General features: G+C 44.5%; 1 protein-coding gene across 4 annotated transcripts in view; it reads left to right on the top strand.

Moving 5' to 3' along the window:
* The first annotated feature begins 448 nt into the window (after positions 1 to 448).
* GLI2 (GLI family zinc finger 2) overlaps positions 449 to 10,037 on the top strand; it is a 202,264-nt gene continuing 192,675 nt past the window's right edge. For 3 of the 4 annotated variants that reach the window (XM_063341973.1, XM_063341972.1, XM_063341970.1), the window contains exon 1: positions 4,935 to 5,131. The gene's annotated coding sequence lies outside the window, so the exon portion shown is untranslated. Of the gene's footprint in view, positions 560 to 4,934; positions 5,132 to 10,037 lie in introns of those variants that run through there. The other variant, XM_063341971.1, reaches the window with a different exon arrangement.

Genomic DNA, 10,037 nt, shown 5'->3' with positions numbered 1-10,037 from the left:
TTCAAGCATTTTGCTGGGGGTGGATAAAGTCCAGAAGGAGCCCGGCCAGGATGGTGTGCTGCCCTTCTCCTTTCTCAGACCCCCAGGTAGGCAGAGCCCCGTAGCCCATCCCTATCATCATGTCCCTGTCATCGTAGGGGATAAAGAACGAGAAACTGCAGAGGACCATGAGAAAAAAACACCCCTCAGAAACTGTGCATTTTATTTTCACATCCATGCCAAAGAGCAATGCTTCTGCAGCGCCTCTTATTTTCCTTTCCCCACATAAGCACGATGAACTGCTGCTTTTCTACAGCTGGAAATGGTGTGAGAGGTATCGACCCAGGCCTGAGCTTTTCATGTTAAACTTTCTACAGTTTGGGTGCTGGAGCTTGGAGTTCCTAGTCTTAGAGCAAAATGTGCCTTCTGTTTCAGATATGAACGGGAAAGGGACTCCTCACCATTTGTGAATGGGGTGGGTCTGGGAAGAGCAGCCACAAGTGTGACAGTTCTTGAAAACTGTGCAGACATGATGGACTCTGTGCATTTTGAAGAAGCTTCTGTCCTTCAGCCAAGACAGGTAATGGGTGGCATGTATATTCCTAGTTCATGGTGAAAGCACACTCAAATGGTTTGCTTATCTTTTTACGAGCAGTAATTTCAATGAATGTTGTCACGTGAATAAGGTGCTGTTTAAGCAGGACGTATCAGCTTGTGTTTAAAGTTGAATAAGATCCTGCATGCTCTCCAAAATGAAAGGAAGGCTTCCAGGCCAGTTTTGCAGTAAATAAAAGTACCACCTCCTTTGCTGATGTAGCATGCAAGTATCATTTTATAATCACCGAAAAACCTTAGAAAAATTTATGGCATTAGCTCAATATTCATGATCCAATACAGATTAAATCTGGCAAGAATGGATCCTTCCAGTGGGAAGAAAAGAAAAAAGAAGAAAAGAGAAGAGAAGAAAAGAGAAGAAAAGAGAAGAAAAGAAAAGAGAAGAAAAGAAAAGAGAGGAAAAGAAAAGAGAAGAAAAGAAAAGAAAAGAGAAGAAAAGAAAAGAAAAGAAAAGAAAAGAAAAGAAAAGAAAAGAAAAGAAAAGAAAAGAAAAGAAAAGAAAAGAAAAGAAAAGAAAAGAAAAGAGAAAAGAAAAGAGGAAGTGGCTATCAGGAAATTATCATAGAAGTTACTCTTTGGATATACTTTGGAGAGAGGACAACTGAAATAAAGCTTAATCAAAATATAGAATGCAGGAAAATGGTACCTGCCTCAAGGAACTTACCACTGAAGTTTTAAACAAGAGACAACACATACATGGAGGCAGATAGGAATCAGAGCTGCATATCATCCCGCTGAGTATTGTCTCATTGTCTACACACAGTTACGATTCCCCCAGGTAACAGGGCTACTTTAAAAAAAGAAGGGAAAGTATTGTGCTAAAAAACCTTCCCCATTCTCCTAGCAAATTCTGAGCCAGCATTGCACACGACATTGTTAATTTATTAAATATCATTGTGATTAATTATATTCTATAGAAACGAAGTGCATTCAGACATGGTGCAACTTCATTGACCCCAGAGCTGGTACAGCTGTTCAAATCAGGGCAGAACTGATCACGTACTGCTTCCCACTTGGACTTAAACCAGACATCATAAGGATAGGAGTTGCATGAAATGCAGTTTTAGGCCTCTATCTCCTAGTGCTCATCCCACATGTAATTATTTTCTTCATCCTAAAAGTGAAGCATATTTAAATGTGAATTTTTTCTGGTAGCTTCCACCCATGAGTATCCTTTGGAATACTCAAATGGGCCTTTTAATTTATCATAAGGATCTATGAAGATTTATAGAAATAAATCCTATAGACACGAACGGAACAGAATGGAGCATCCCCCATTGGTTTTTTAACAATCTTCTTTAAATATCTTCTTTAGTAAAAAATTACAGTCCTCTTTCAAAACTATATCAAACATTTTAAAAGCCACATTTTGTGCCTTTTGAGGCTAGTCTAACTTCCTCTGTGGTTAATAAGATTCATTCCATTGACCTAACGGAAGTGGGACAGATCCCAGATTAGCAATCCTGGACCCGGTGATATGTCAGTCTTTTATCATTGTGAGAGCTTTTTTTTTAAAAAAAAATTGTGATTAAAAAACCCTCTTCCCTTAGCCCAGAACATTTTTGAATGTACCCTCTATATCCACACACTCATGCTACAGCAAGGTATAGTAAATGTACATTGTCATATATCTTTATATCCCTACTTGGTTTCATCCCCATCAGGTTGTGCAAGAGCAGGAGGGAAGACCAGAGGGAAGAGCTGCACTTTGACCCCTTGTTCATATTTCGGTTCTTTTATGTATACCAAATGTCAGTCATTCTGTCGTCTATTTAATCTCGGACACCTATGGAAGATTAAGAGAGGGCAGTTCAATGAGCAGAGCAGGAGAGGGAAGGATGGATAAGCTACAGCAGTCAGGCAGTGTAAAAGCCGACTCAAAGTTCTCAACAAAACCTCCAGCCGTGGCTAGCCATCATCCTTCTGACAAAAAAGAGGAGTTTCTGTTTAGGCTTAAAAATTGCTTGACACATATTAATTCTAGAAGAAGAACCATCCTTCTTAACCACATAACTACTCTGAATTAATCCTTTAATTCCTTCTTCTTTTGATTTTAAAAATGTTGTTGGCCAACAGACTGGATGTACATGTGTTTGTAACTACACAGCAAGAATTTGGAACATATATAATGCTATTTTTTTTGCCAGCTACTCTATCTGGTCCATCCAAAAACCTCTTATTCTAACCCACCTCCTAAGCTGCCAGGTCATCTTTCCCCAGTAAAGTAACCTGGGAATACAAATGGGCTTTGTTTTCTGGAGATCAAAGACTTGGTTTGTTCCTACTTTTGGTAACCAAAGCCCCTCTCTCCATTGTGGAGTGCTCTTCAGTAGTAGGTGCAATGAAACTCCTCTGAGCACAAAATTATCCATCTGTATGGGGTAAGGTCATGATGCTGTGACAGCATGGACTGCACACGTACCACAGTGAGAGGAGGGAATTTCTTTGGATGACATAGTGCGTGCATGCTAGTGCTAGTCTTTGGCCAAAAAAAAATGTTATGTTGGTGGTTGGCAAAATAACCTGTTGCCTCACCATCCTTGCCAAGCTATCTGAATGGAGTACTTGGGATTTGGGGGTGCATGGGAAGTCAGTTGTCACCTTCAAACATCAGCCTTCTAATGCCACCAGAAGAGGAAAAAAAAAAAAAAAAAGAAAAAAAAAAAGAAGATGTGCAAACTTTCAGATAGAAGGCACCCAAATTGGTATCAGGTTTTTAGGATTAAAATTGTAGTGTCAAGCCTGGGGTCCAGCCAGGTTGCTTTGCACAGGCGAGACAAGGAAGGTTTCTGAGTGGCATAAAGCTCATTTTCCACTTGCCCGGACCTGGGCTGCGTGTCGGGCAAATCCGCTGGCAAATGTTAACACTGCCCAAGGGACTGAAAGTGAAGCTGGGGGCTGATGTGGCATGCGGTTGCCATGGTACTGGCCATAATCCTGCCGGAGTCAGATACCCCGATGATACGGCAAGTTTCAGCTTGCTCTTGGGTACAGCGCGGTGACCCTCCCCAGCAGCATCTGGTTGTGTTTTAAACTTTTGATAAATTCCATAGCCAAAGAAATCAAAACAAATCAAGTAACAAGCCCAGTCTGGCCGAAGTCCAAGTTAAAACTGCTGCGTTCCTCATTGGTATTACCGTTAATGCACCAGAGCAGTGCAAAAGTGAAGAAATTTGGGGTGGGAGCGGGGCGCTTTTTTGGAGATTTCATTTTCCTCGTAACCTGGGTCCCAAAACACGAGGATTAAAATAGATTACCATGCTCCAGTTAGGTTGGTTACCGCTTTTAGGGAACGACCTGTAATGAACGCTTCTCCCACCGAAGACGTTGGGGAAGGCTGAAGCCGCCCGGGTGCCGGCTCCCCGCCGGGGAACGGCCCCAGCCCGGCCCGGGCTGGCCGCGGATGCGGAGATGCTCCGCGGGGCTTTGCTGCCTCCAGCCCCGGCGTGGCGGGGGCTTGAAAAGTAGCGCAAACTCCCGGGGGGAACAAAAAAAACCCACCAAAGTTGGAGGAAAACCACCCCCACCCCCCTTCCCCAGCTCCATCCCCGCCTCTTGCGCGAGTGAATCTGCACAAGGCCAAACTTTTGTTGTTCGGGGGTGGGTGTGTGTGCTACTTTCCCTGAAGAAAGGGGATTTTTGTGGGTTGGTTGCAGAAGCCCTCCCAGCTGAGCAGGGTGAGGGGGGGACTGCCAGCGGCTCCGCTCCGGAACGGATTCCCGCCCCCCCCCCCGCCCCCAGCGAGAAAGCCCCGCACCCAAAATGGTGCGGTTCGCCGAGGGGAGGGAGTGATCCGGGCTGAAAGGGGACGGTGGGAGGTGGGAGAGGAACAGGAGCGGTCCGATGCTCCCGCACCGAAAGGGTGGGAAGGTTTTAATTTTCTTTCTTTTTTTTTTTTTTTTTTTTTTTTAAAGGGGCGGGGGGAGGCGGGGGGGAACAGACCCTACAGCCAGTTTTCCTCTTGTGTCGGGGCTTGAAAGCGCTCTAGAGTCTTCCCTGCGGGCTGCTTAACTTCAGCCTATGTGTATGTATGTGTGTGTGTATATACATATATATATATGTATATATAAAAAAGTATGCATATGTCTATGCATGAGTGTGCGCGCCGTGTCCCGCCGCCGGCCCGGGCTGACGGGCAGCAGGAGCCGCCCGGCAGCCGCCCCGCACCTCTCCAAACTACCCCTGGCCCTCCCCCTCCCTCCCTCCCTCCTTCCTTCCATCCATCCATCCTTCCATCCATCCCTCCATCGCTCCCTCCCTCCCTCCCTCCCTCCCTCCCTCCCTCCCTCCTCGCCCGCCTCCGCGGAGCTGCTCCGCGGCAGCAGCCGGGATTGCGCCGCCGCCGGGATTCGCGGCAGCTTTTGGCGAGGAGCGGAGCAGAGCCGGGGTGGGGGGAGAAGAGAGGCACAAAAGGGAAGGACGGAGGGAAAGTCCCTCCCACGCCCCCCTCCCCCAAGTTTATGATGGGGGTCCGGAGGAGCAGCTCTGCTCGGCAGCAACCGCTCGCCTACTGAAAACTTGCTGCTCCGCTTTTTGGGTAAAGTTGATGCTTATTGTGTTCTTTTCATTGTGCTTTTTATATTTTTTTTTTTCCTCTTCTCCCGCTTTTATCGGAGGTGCCCTGCGCCGGGGTGGGTTGAAGGGGGGTAGAGATTTTGCGATGGGCTCTCCTTGTAACGTGTGGGGGGTCCCGTCCGGTGTGTGTCCCCCCCCTCAGGTGAGCGGGGCAGATGTGTGTGTGTGTGCGCGCCCGGTGTGTGTGTCCCCCCCCGGCCCAGACCCCGCCGGGACCGGGCTTTGGGCCGTGCCTCCACAGTCATTGTTTTTCCCGGGGACTGCGGTGACAGTCCCAGCCCCGGGCCACTGCTGGGACCGCCTGGCCCCGGGTCCCGGAGGGCAGCCGGGCTCCCCAAAGCCAACAGAGAGTTTCCCTTTTTTTAAAAAAAAAAAAAAAAAGTTGCCCCCCCCCTTCTCCTTGTCACCCCCCGGGAGGGGCAATCTTTCGACAAGTATATTTGCTGAGGAATTTAAAAAATTCCCTGCTGCAACTTGATCCCTGTGTGATGAGGAGCGGCTTGGAGAGACCCGGACTCCAATCCTATTAAGGACTTAGAGAGTTGAGAGTTTTTCCCCCGGACTCGGTGGCTTTAAAACAATCAGGGAGGCGGGGAGGGAGATGGGCTCATCTAGATGCCTTTTCTGCCTCAAGTGATTGCCATCATTTCCTGGGAAACCTGACTTTTCCAGCGCGGGGGCTAAGGATGGTTTATGAGTGGTCCTGCCGCTGGCCCTGCTGCCGGCTTTTCCGACGGTTACGGGATGTTTTATATACACATTTTTTATTTTTATTTTGCTAACCTTGCAGCCTGGGCTTCAAAACTTCCCGGGTCGGGACCGCGGGCGCGGCGGCGGTGCGGGATGCGCGGGAAGTCCTGTCCCCTCCGCGGGGTCGGGACCGGCCGCTCCGGGGGGAGCCGGGACGGGGACCGGGACCGGGACCGGGACCATCCGCTCCGGGAGGTGGGGGAGGCGGGCCAGGCTCGGACTTTGCCTCCCGGTACGTGTGTGCGGGTGAGCGAATGGCCAGGCGTGAGGGTCACGGCGGGCTGAGCCAGCCAAACTTGTGCCTTCCTAAAGATGCCCTCGTTATTTCATACAGCTCCAGGTCCTGTATGCCCACCTCTGTGTGTGCAGAAATTAGCATTTTATTGGCGTATCGTGTTTATATTTTTACAGCCGTAGATAAAGGGACTGGTTGTAAAACTTTGTCCACCCCCTGCCAATCCCTTTCACTCCTTTTTTTTTTTTTTTTTTTTTAAATTTTATATTTTTTTTGCAACTGAGGCTCTTGGGATGTACAAGAATTTGAAAGTAAACGTTTGACTAGCATGCTGCATAAAACAGCATTTAAACAAATATTGTATTGGCATGCACTGTGAAGTTGGTGCCAAAAAAGTAAAGTAAACAAGCCATGAAATTCAAAATATACAGAAGTGGAATAGACTGATTTGTTATAAGACTTGCAGATTTGATCTGTTTGTTCTAGCTACCTTGCTTTAAAAAAAAAAAAAAAAAAAAAAAGAGTTTGGTTTTTCTGTAGTTCTACACCTAATTCATTTAACTTCACGAGAAAAGAAACTACATTCACCTGGAAAAGAGGGTCCTGCTAAATAACTGTTTATGCTCCTGGGATGTTTGAAATGCATGGTAATTACTGCATACAGCAACTGCAGTTGGTGAATTGGTTTGGTTCAACTTTTCTGATGGGCGGATATGGTAATTTGTATTTTGGCTGGAATTTCAGGAAATGTTGACACCTGTCAAGCTTTGAATTGCAATAAAAATGTCATATTGAACGTTATTGCAAAACTGACAACTTTTAAGAAGTGAATGAAATTCATTATGGCTTTTCCACTGTAAACAACTCTTGGAAATTTGTCATTTGATTGAAAACATGACCTATCTGTAGCACTGAAAAGTGCCTGATCCACTGAAGATGAACTGTTAATCTACGGGTATGTGTATATCCGAGCCTCTGGTGTATGTTTGTGAAAGAGCTAATCTTTAAAGCAAGGTGAGGTAAGATTCACTTGATCTTGAATGTTGTTATTGCTTAAAGTATGTGACTTTGAAGTGCCCAGAAATGCAACTGCTGTTCTTCAAAGAGAAACAGATCTCGAGGACTGTTTCCAGCTTCCTTTCAATGTCTTTTTTTCAGTGTGTCAAAGGGGATGTATACAGATGGACAAATACTGTGTGTGTTAGGTCATTCATTTAGAGAAAAATTAGAGCCATAGAAGAATTTGAACTGGATGCATATGCCAGTATAAATCTAGTAGAATTTCATTAGAAGGTACTCCAGTTTCTACTTGTATAAAAGAAAACACAACTTGACCTCAGATATCCACTGCACAGCAGCCTGCATCCCCCAATGTCCCATTGAAGTCACATTTAGAGAGACAGCCTTTCTGCGGCGTATATATACATATATATAATAATCAGGATTTTTGGCGTTGTTTTGAAAACCAGTTTAAACTTTTCTGGCGAAGAACCATTTTTGATTATGGTTTCTGTGATTTTAATGACCTTAAAGATTTATACCACAACTTCCCTTTCAGTAGCACTTTTGTATAGAAGCTGTATGGGCTCTGGGGCTACGTGATCAGCTGTGTAGTAGAAGGGTTACGTGATCCCTACAGCACTTTAGAACTTCAAAATGTGTTTTTCATGATCCTGATACTTTACTTCTATGGAGAGAGTTTTTCTCTATTTTTTTTTCCTCTTTTTTTTTTTCTCTCACCTTTTCTAATGAGTTTTCCAGTCCTCTGGCCCCATCTTTTTTTGTTTAAGGATATGGTGGGGGTTCTGACCTAATAGCAATCGCATTATCCTCAGCTTGTGCTTGTAAGTACGGGGGACACTTGGTTAACCACCTCCCCCCGGTTTTGGTGGCCCTACTGTAAGCCAGTTGTTTGCCCTGTAGTCTGAAAGGTACACAGATACTTCATGCTTTTGTACTCTGAGAAGTGCTCTGTTCATAGTGAAGTTTCCAGTGCAGATTAGCGAAGGCAGCGGATTCAGCAAGCAGTCACCAAAATCTGTATGTATTTGTGCAGCAAACACCTATCTATTGCTGCATCACAAAGCCCCCACTTAATAATCTGGCCAAGGATTTCAAGGCAGCGAGTTTTTTCAAAGAAGCTACTTAGGAACATTAGATGTGACTATAGCATCAAACTAATTAGTTGCCACTCCATTTCTATGAAGCTTCCAAGGCTTTATAGAAATGCGATATTTGCACTTCTCACTTGCTGCTGAGGCATTGAGGTTAAGCAGTCTCTGCTTTTTGTCTGCTTTTTTTTTACTGATGGGAAAGATTCCAGGGCATTGTTCGAGAGCTGCGCAACCCCCTTATATACCTGGGTAAATATTTTAAACAGTTGCGCATTTGGACAACTTGCCACAAAGCATTAAGTGGTATTTAGGGTTTGCTTCAGCTCTGTTCCCAGGGCCCTTTTAAAGAAAACCAAAACAACAGGAGGTATTTGGGAATTAATTAAAACAACACTAAATAAAATAATATCAAAGAATGAATCCTAGTATGAATGATGTTGAGAAGGCATTGCGTTAGGAGGTAAATAATGCACGCGTGGCTGTGCATCTGTATGTATATGTACACACACATCTGTGTGTATGTGTGTATCTTGACCCATGCACGCAGCAGCTCCCATATATGTGCATATTCTAGAAATTCACCGGTATTTGGTGTGAGAATGAGAACTGAAATGGAAATAGCGGGTAATCAGGCCTAATTTTCCACAGGCCAGTTCCAGTTAGAAGCACATACATGTTAGATGTGTATAGTCCAGGAGAGGCCACAGAACTTTTCTTGATTCACGCTTGCCTACTGTAAACTGCACTCCATACCCTTTAACTTCTTGTAAACAAAACAAAATCAAATACATGAAAGCTAAATTGCGCTGCAGTAAGGGAACGGGAAAGTTGTCCTGTAATACAAAAGTTCAGAGCCATAAAAGTTATTTGGGGTTTTGTGAATATTCAGTACTGCTAAAAAAGAGGCCTTGGTGCCTGGAAATGGTCACCCAAATTAGAAAACACATTTGGAAATAGTTTCCTTGGGGGGGGGGTGGGGGGAGGACGACACATCCCCCCACGTTGTACAACCCACGTTGTAATTCGTGGAAGCATTTCTGGTACTGTCATGGGCATGGCTGCCCAAATACATTAGTCAGTGGTGAATCTTTTCTCGTCGTTTCACAATTATTTGCGATTGGCTGTCACCTTTCTGCAATTATAAATATTCCAAGAGGAAACAATACAAATTAGAACTGTAGGTACCAGGGTCTTTGTACTGGATGTATTTGTTTTTTACTTTCTAAGTGTTCTTTTTCATATGAAAAGAGTTTAGCAGCTTTATCCTTATTCAAGTCTTTTCTTTTTGTATCTACTGGGGAGAAAACCATTAATTTTAAGGAATGGTGAGAGTAAGCCTTAAGCTGTCTTTGACATTTTAGTTTAACTTGAATAGGTTAATTTTTTTTTTTTTTTTAAAGAAAACAAGTTGGTGGGAAGTGTGTTTTAACTGTGAGCGCCCGATTTCGACCATTAGCATAAGAAAAAAAGTTTTAGTGCATTTACTATTGTATTGAATGAAGAGTTCCAACAGTCAGGGAAAAGAAAGTAAAAGGCTGTAAAGAAATGATGGTCTATTCAGATTATTCAGCAGCCCAAAGCTCTGGTCATCTGCCTCTGAAATCTGCGATCGGGATATCACTTTTATCTTCCTGTGCCTTTCTCTCGCCTTTTTCACATGTTCACTTTTGTCAAGGTTTATTGATCACGTTTTCTTCTCTGCAAATCTGTGGAAAATTTAATGAACCAAAAACAACAGAGAAATAAAAGGAACTTTTTATTCATTAGCA

Source organism: Chroicocephalus ridibundus, chromosome 7, assembly GCF_963924245.1.
Source record: "Chroicocephalus ridibundus chromosome 7, bChrRid1.1, whole genome shotgun sequence".
NCBI classification, from domain to species: Eukaryota; Metazoa; Chordata; class Aves; order Charadriiformes; family Laridae; genus Chroicocephalus; species Chroicocephalus ridibundus.
This window is presented reverse-complemented; position numbering and strand designations above follow the sequence as displayed.